We start from the raw sequence: 7492 nt of genomic DNA on the forward strand, positions 1-7492 counted from the left end.
AAGAAATTGCCCAGGGGCAATATTGAAATGCCTTTATCCAAAGAAGGGGCTCACTGGGTGCTGGGCAGGCAAGACCAATAGATGCCCACTATACCACGTCACTATCTCTGATGAATGACTAGGAAGAATTAATAGCAATGATAGGAGAGTCAACAAATCTCTAAGGGTCATTCATTCCTTGAATATTTATTAAATGTCTCTTCCTATGATTTCTATGAAATCAATGTATTTCTTTGAGTAAAAACATTTACTTTGTTACTCAAAGTATTTTTACATACATAGCAAATATTCTTTGAATGCAAAAAAAATCTTGCCCATTTATTTTTTGGAGGGGAGAAATGTCAATTTCATTTTATTAAACATAAATAGGAACACATGAACAGATTCCCATGGTAAAAAGTTTAAATCAGATATAGCAAAACTTCTGTGATTCTCCCAATCAGCCTCCCTTGTGGCTCCATGTGGATCTCCTATACTTGTACAAATTATGTTCCTACATTTACAGTTAATTGCCTGTTGACATATGTAGGTTTTTCATATTTAAAAATAGATAGTATTAGCAAGTACTTCTTTAAGGTAGATTGCTAAAACAGTATAGTGGTTAACAGCACAGACCCTAGAGACAAACTATAAGGATTCGAGTTCTAGCTCTCCTATGTAGCTGTATATTGTTGGTATTGCCCAGTAATTTTAAGGAAACTTTTTATTGAATTACAGCACAAATTCATAACTATGAACAGCTTGATGAATTTTCCTAAAGTGAACATGTACCTAGCATATAGGTCAAGAAGTAGATAATACCAGTACCCCAGAAACCCCTTTGTTCCCTCCTTGAAAAGTACTCCTCTTCAAGGTAACCACTATCATGACTTCTAAGAACATGTATTTGTTATTCCTCTTTTTGAACTTTATGTAAATGGAATAATAATTACCATATGCATTTTTGGGGGGAGGCCCAGGTTCACTCAGTATGTTTATGAAACTCATCCATGTTGTATGTATTTATATTTTATTAATCCTCATTGCTGTTTTAATATTCCATTGTGTGACTATATCACAATTTATCCATTCTACTGTTGACGGACATGTGGATTCTTTACAGTTTGAGGTATTACAAATAATGCTATTCTGAACATTCTTATACAGTTTTTTTAGGGGAGGTTTTAGGGATTTTACAAATAATGCTATTTATTAACATTCTTGTTCACTTCTTTCGGTGAACATATGTATGCATTTCCCTTAGATATATACCTAAGAGCGGAATTGCTGGATCATAAGTTAGGTATATGTTCATTTATAGTAGATAATGCCTCACAGTCTTCCAAAGTAGTTGTACCAATATAACTTCCAACGGTGTGTGAGAGTTCCCACTGATCTATATCCTTGCCGATAATTGGTTTATCTTTTTCATTTTAACCATTTTGCTGAACGTGACGTGGTCCAGTAATTTTTGAAGAATGTAAAAATCCCATTAGTGGGGAAGACAGAATGTAGGGTGTCACTCCCCAGTGATTGAAGTTGGCTCTGAGGTCGGGCAAGGCCCGGGCTGGGCAGACCTGCCCTAGGGGTGAGGGGTTGCTGGCATGTCAGCACTCCTGCCCTTCTTCATTACCCTCTCTCTGTATTGGGGCCCACATGCCCTTTGGAAAAAGGGATCACCTGAGAAGCGCAATACAAGGGCTTGTCCCTTGCGTCTGGGCTGGTGATCTGGGCAGAGGCTGGGACAGGAGCCACAAGAGTCAGATAGTTTTCCCAGGAGAGGCCCAGTGCCTCCCTCCTTCCAAGGGTCACCACCTTCCGGGCTCCTCCTGCCTTGTGCCCCCTCAGGCCTTCCAGACCCTTGTACCTTTACTGCTGTTTGATTAAAAGCCTGTTAAAAAAAAAAAAATTATCAGGTGATCTAGAGTTTTATGGCATTTATAATAACTTTTTCTTTAAAAAATTAAAAGAGATGGAAGAAATCCATTATTCTCTGACTCCAACAAGTTCCTATCTTCTGGGGGAAGGATTAATTTGGTTTGGATTATCCTATGTAATAAAGGGCCCTCCATCAGACTCTAGAACCTGGTTTTGAGCATTACCCCTTTTTTATATCTAAATCCCATGTTTGGTAAAATTAGGGGTTTAAGGTTTTAAAATTATTGTTCCTGGTATATTATGCAATTTCAAATATTACTACTCTTACCCTAGACTGGAGACTGCAAATACCTGGCTCACATTCTGTCATCCCTTGTTTCCAACCAGGCAGACTATGACAGATGATGTGACTCACAGAATGTTCTCCCACTGATTTCTGTGTGGTCTCAGGTTTTTTTTTTTCTCAGTACAGTGCTCCACGTAGTCACACGGTTGAATAGAAGTGTGATGGAAGATTAAAACACTCTTTTCATCCTGTACCTCAAGGTACAAGGTGATCAGCTGAGTCTTAAAATTTTCTTAAGTATTGCCATTGTTGGTTGGCCCTATATTATACTGAGAGAAATGTGACTCATTCTTAGAAAGCTGTCATTTAAATCTATTACTTAGTCATGCTAACTGAGGAGCTGGCTTACTTTTATTTTATTCTTGTTTAAAATTTTTTGTTTTCCTTTCTATTTTAATATTTAATTGATTTTTTTTTCTTTTGGACTGGGAAAAATTCTGAGAAGTTTGCTGCAGCTTCATAGGTCAAAGTAAGTTAGGGGAAATGACTTGAAAGAGGAGGAAAGATGATACAGATACAGGGTTACACGTGAATACTGACAGTTTGGGGGTTAGGGAGACCTTTAGAGGCCTCTGTGGTTTGGGAGTATATTGGTTATGGTATGATATATATTGATTATAGCTTGCCACTTGAAATTAAAATTAATTTATGGTAGTGAATTACAAAGTAGCATTTTTCAAAGCGACATGTTAGAGAATAAGTTGCTTCTTTAAAAATTTTGACTATGCTAAAATGATAAAGCTGATGATTAAAACCTAAGATGAAAGATAATTAAAACCTGAAAGGGATAAAGAAGGAAGGAAGGATGGATGAAGAATAAAAGAGTTTGGTGATATAGATGAAACCAGGAGATAAGTTTTAGCAGTAGTAGTTTATGCTAATATCATATTCCCAGCTCCAACCCTTACTAAGTATGTTACTTTGAGCATTCACTTGCCTTGTGAGCCTCAATCGTTTTGACTATAACACAATCATAAGAAAGGTCACCTTTATTAACTCAAAGTGTTGTGAAAACTACTCAGGTAATGTAAATGAAATTATTTTATAAAATGAAGGTACAATCAACTGCTGTTATCATAAATACTAAGATAATATGTGAGCCTCAACATGTAAATAGCTCAAACTAGGTTAAAAAAAAAAATTCTAGCTTTCCTTTTCTGCCCATAATGGAATAACGTATACCAGACTTGCCCTCTACCTGTGAACAGCTAGAAAACTGGACAAAAATATTTGAAGCTACTGTTTGCTGACCTTGGAAAACATGCAATACGGGTGTGTGTTCTCTGGATGGAAACAAATAAGTTGTACAAAAGCCTCAGCATTCTGCCTGATGTCACTTTCCAGACCCTGCACAGGAAGAGGGAAACCAAGGAAAGCATGGCGGTCTCTTTATAGAAGTCACTGAGATCGGATTTGGGGGAGGCTGTGGCAGCTTCAGTTTGTGAGGCATGACACCAGAGATGTAGGTGCTATTCAGGGAAGCTCCAGGACTCTGCAGGGGGGTTCACTGACACTTCTGCTCTGTGCTAAGATGGACCTGCATAGATTGAAATGCCACAAGGCTAGACTAAACGCAATTATTGGGGAGCTTTAAGTTGAACAATTCCCAGAACTTATATGTGGCTGAGAGACATTTGAGTTTTGACCACCAGAGTGGCAAGACATTGTTGAAAATCCTGGGCATTCAGTAGATACCCCAGAATTGTGCCTTCAAATAGGGCTAAAAGAGCTCTAGAGTAGAGGCTACTCTGGACCACCAATAATACTTTAAAAACAACCTCAAAAGGATCAGATTGACTGGCAAGGAAGTTAACTGCCTGCCAAATTCAACACTCTCTAAATGCAGAAAACAAAATCCAAAATTTTAAGAACATAACTTTTTTGGTGTCTGGTACCCAATAAAAATTATGACATGCAAAAAGGAAGGAATATGTAAGGAAGAAAATCAGTCAATAGAAACTCAGAAATTATGGAGATGAATGAAGTAGCTGACAAGGGCTTTAAAACAACTATAGTAAATATGTACACGTATATAATGAAAAACATGAGCATAATGAGGAGAGAAATGGAAGACATTAAAGAAGGCAAAGGGAGCTTTAGAGCTGCAATGCAATTTGGAAATGCAGTGTCTGAATGGAAAATTCACCAATGGATTAACACCTATAGCCACTGCAGAAGAAGCATGACTTAAAGATACTGCAATAGAAACTATACAAATTGAGGTACAGAATGAAAATAGTAATAAAAGGCCAGATCCTCAGTGATCTGAGGAATATTCAAAGTGATCTAATGTACGTGTAATTAGAGTATCTGAAAAGGGCAGGGGAGAGGAGCCAGAAAATATATATTTGAAGTAATAATGGTTTAATTTTTAACAAACAGGATGAAAACTATGATTTCTAAATCTAAGTAGATGAACTTCAAGCAGGATAATTGAAAGGAAAACCATTCTAAGGCATATCATATTCAATTTGTTGAGAACCAGTGGTAACATAAAACTCAAAAGCAGCCAGAGAGAAAAAGAAACATTAAATACAGGGGTACCAAGATAAGAATTACTGATTTCTTGTCAGAAATAATGCAAGCTAAATAGGGAATGGAATGATAACTTTAACATGCTTAAAAAAAAGTTAAAGTAGGGCTTCCCTGGTGGCGCAGTGGTTGAGAGTCCACCTGCCGATGCAGGGGACATGGGTTCGTGCCCTGGTCCAGGAAGATCCCACATGCCGCGGAGCGGCTAGGCCTGTGAGCCGTGACCACTGAGCCTGCGCGTCTGGAGCCTGTGCTCCACAACAGGAGAGGCCAGAACAGTGAGAGTCCCATGTACCGCCAAAAAAAAAAAAAGTTAATGTAGAATTCTATGTCAAGTGAAAATATCCTTCAAAAATAAGAGAAGCATAAAGACTTTTTTGACAAATAAAACACAGAAAATTTATTTCCAGCAGACCTGAATTACAAGAAATGTTAAAGGAAGTCCTTCTAGAGGAAGAAAACTGATACCAGTATAAACCCAGTTCCATACAAATGAATGAAGAATGCCAGAAATGGAAAATTTGTGGGAAACTATGAAAAATGCTTTTCTGATTTTTATCCTTTCTTTTAAAAAAATTACCTTTTAAAAGCAAATGTAATAACAGTATGGTGGGGTTTATAACAGTTTGAAGTAAAATGTAGGAAAATAGCACAAAGGTTGGCATGGTATATACTTATACTTGGCTTATTTCAGTTGTGTGCAGCTTTCTGTGTTCATCTAGTATTTTTAGTGGATGAAATCACATGTAAAATCAAAAGTCAAGTTAATACTAAAAATTTTTTTATCGTGTTAAAACAAGTTTGCATTTTTGAAAACATTGTAGTAGAACTGATTGTATAGTTCACCTAGTATGACAAAAGTTTGCACCCACGTTACCATGGTGAAAATGAAGATACAGAAAATTTCCATCACCCCCAAAAGTTTACTTATACACTTTGTACTGATTCTTGCCTTCAGCTCCAAGCAACAGTAGGTTTGTGTTCTGTCACTATAGTTTTGCTTGCTGTAGAATTTCATATGGATGGATCATACACTGTTATATATATGTTTTAATATTTTAAAATTCATCCACATTGCTGCATGTATCAAATAGATCATTCTTTTCTATTGCTGAAATATATTCCATTGTATAGATATGCCAAATGTATTTATCCATTCATTCACCTGTTGATAGGTATTTGTGTTGTTTCCAGTTTGTGGCTATTATGAATAAAACTTCTCTGAACATTAAAGTACAAGCTTTTTTTGGTGGACATTTGCTTTCTTCTCCCTTGGATTAATAATGGAACTGCTAGGTCATATGGTGACAGCTTTCATAAGAAACAACCAAATAGGTCTCCAAAGTGTTTGTACTATTTTATACCCCCAACAGCAATGTCTGAAAGTTGAAATTGCTTCATATCCTTGGGAAAAGTTGGATTTTTAATGTTTAATTTTAGCTATTCTAGTGGGTGTGTAGTGATATTTCATTGTGATTTTAACTTGCATTTCCCTAGTGACTAATGATGCTAAGCATCTTTTTATGTACTAATTAACTGTTCTTCTATCTCCTTTGGTAATTAGTACAAAGTGTCTTTTCAAATCTTCCGATCTTTTGAAAAGTTGGATTGTTTGTCTTCTTATTGAATTGTAAGGTTACTTTATATTATCTGGTTTCAAGCCGTTTATCAAATATATGTATTGCAAATATCTCCTTCCAGTTGAGGACTGACTTCATTTTCTTAGTTGTGTCTTTCAAAGAGTAGAATTTTATAATTTTCATAAAGACTATTTTATTAATATTTATTGTATAGTTAGAGCTTTCTGTGTCCTAATATATCTTTTCCCTCACAAAAGTTGCAAAATTTTTCTTCTGTATTTTCCTCTATTACATGTCTTTTATAAGGTTAATAAATTTTAGCCTTTACTTTTAGATTTATGATTTATTTCAAATAAATTTTTTGCATGATGTCACGAAGGGAGTATATTTGTTCCATACTGATATCCAGTTGCCCCAGCACCATTTGTTGAAAAGACTGTTTCCCTAGACTTTGCACCTTGGTCAAAAATTTATTAACCATATATGTGTAGGTTTATTTTTGAACTCTCTATTTTGTTCCACTGGTCTGTTTGTCTATCATCATACTACTACCACATTGTCCTAATAACTGTAATTTACGGTAAGTCTTGGAAGTCAGAAAATATAAGCACTCCAACTTTGTTCTTTTTTTTAAATATTTGTTCTGGCTGTTTTATATCATTTGTATTTCTACCTACATTTTAGAATCAGGGAATTCCCTGGCGGCCCAGTGGTTAGGATTTGGCGCTTTCACTGCAGTGGCCCATGTTCAGTCCCTAGTTGGGGAACTAAGATCCCGCAAGCTGTGCAGCGCGGCCAAGAAAAGAAAAATTTTTTTAGAATCAACTTGTCAATTTCTACCACAAGGTCTTCTGGGATTTTGATTGAGATTTCATTGAATCTACTATATTCTAATTTAGAGAGAACTGGTACCTTAACAATACTGAGTCTTCTAATCCATGACTGGTATATCTCTAAACTTATTTAAATCTCCTTCAATGGCTCTCAGCAAGAAAAAGTTTGAGGAAATTCCTTTCTGTGCCTAATTTGATGAGAGTTTTTGGTTGTCGTTGTTGTTCCTGAGTAGGTATTAAATTTTATCAAGTGCTTTTTCTGAATCTATTTAGAGAACCACGTGGATTTCCTTTTTTAGTTTGTTAACATGGTGAATTTCGTTGATTATTTTTAAAAGGTTAGA

General features: G+C 36.0%; 1 protein-coding gene across 1 annotated transcript in view; it reads left to right on the forward strand.

The window, feature by feature from the left end:
- MRPL1 (mitochondrial ribosomal protein L1) overlaps window positions 1-5923 on the forward strand; it is a 101174-nt gene extending 95251 nt beyond the window's left edge. The window contains exon 12 of the mRNA XM_024754141.1: window positions 5149-5923. The gene's annotated coding sequence lies outside the window, so the exon portion shown is untranslated. The remainder of the gene's footprint in view (window positions 1-5148) is intronic.
- The last annotated feature ends 1569 nt before the right edge of the window (window positions 5924-7492 follow it).

This window comes from Neophocaena asiaeorientalis, unplaced genomic scaffold (genome assembly GCF_003031525.2).
Source record: "Neophocaena asiaeorientalis asiaeorientalis breed wild unplaced genomic scaffold, Neophocaena_asiaeorientalis_V1.1 scaffold148, whole genome shotgun sequence".
Lineage (NCBI taxonomy): Eukaryota > Metazoa > Chordata > Mammalia > Artiodactyla > Phocoenidae > Neophocaena > Neophocaena asiaeorientalis.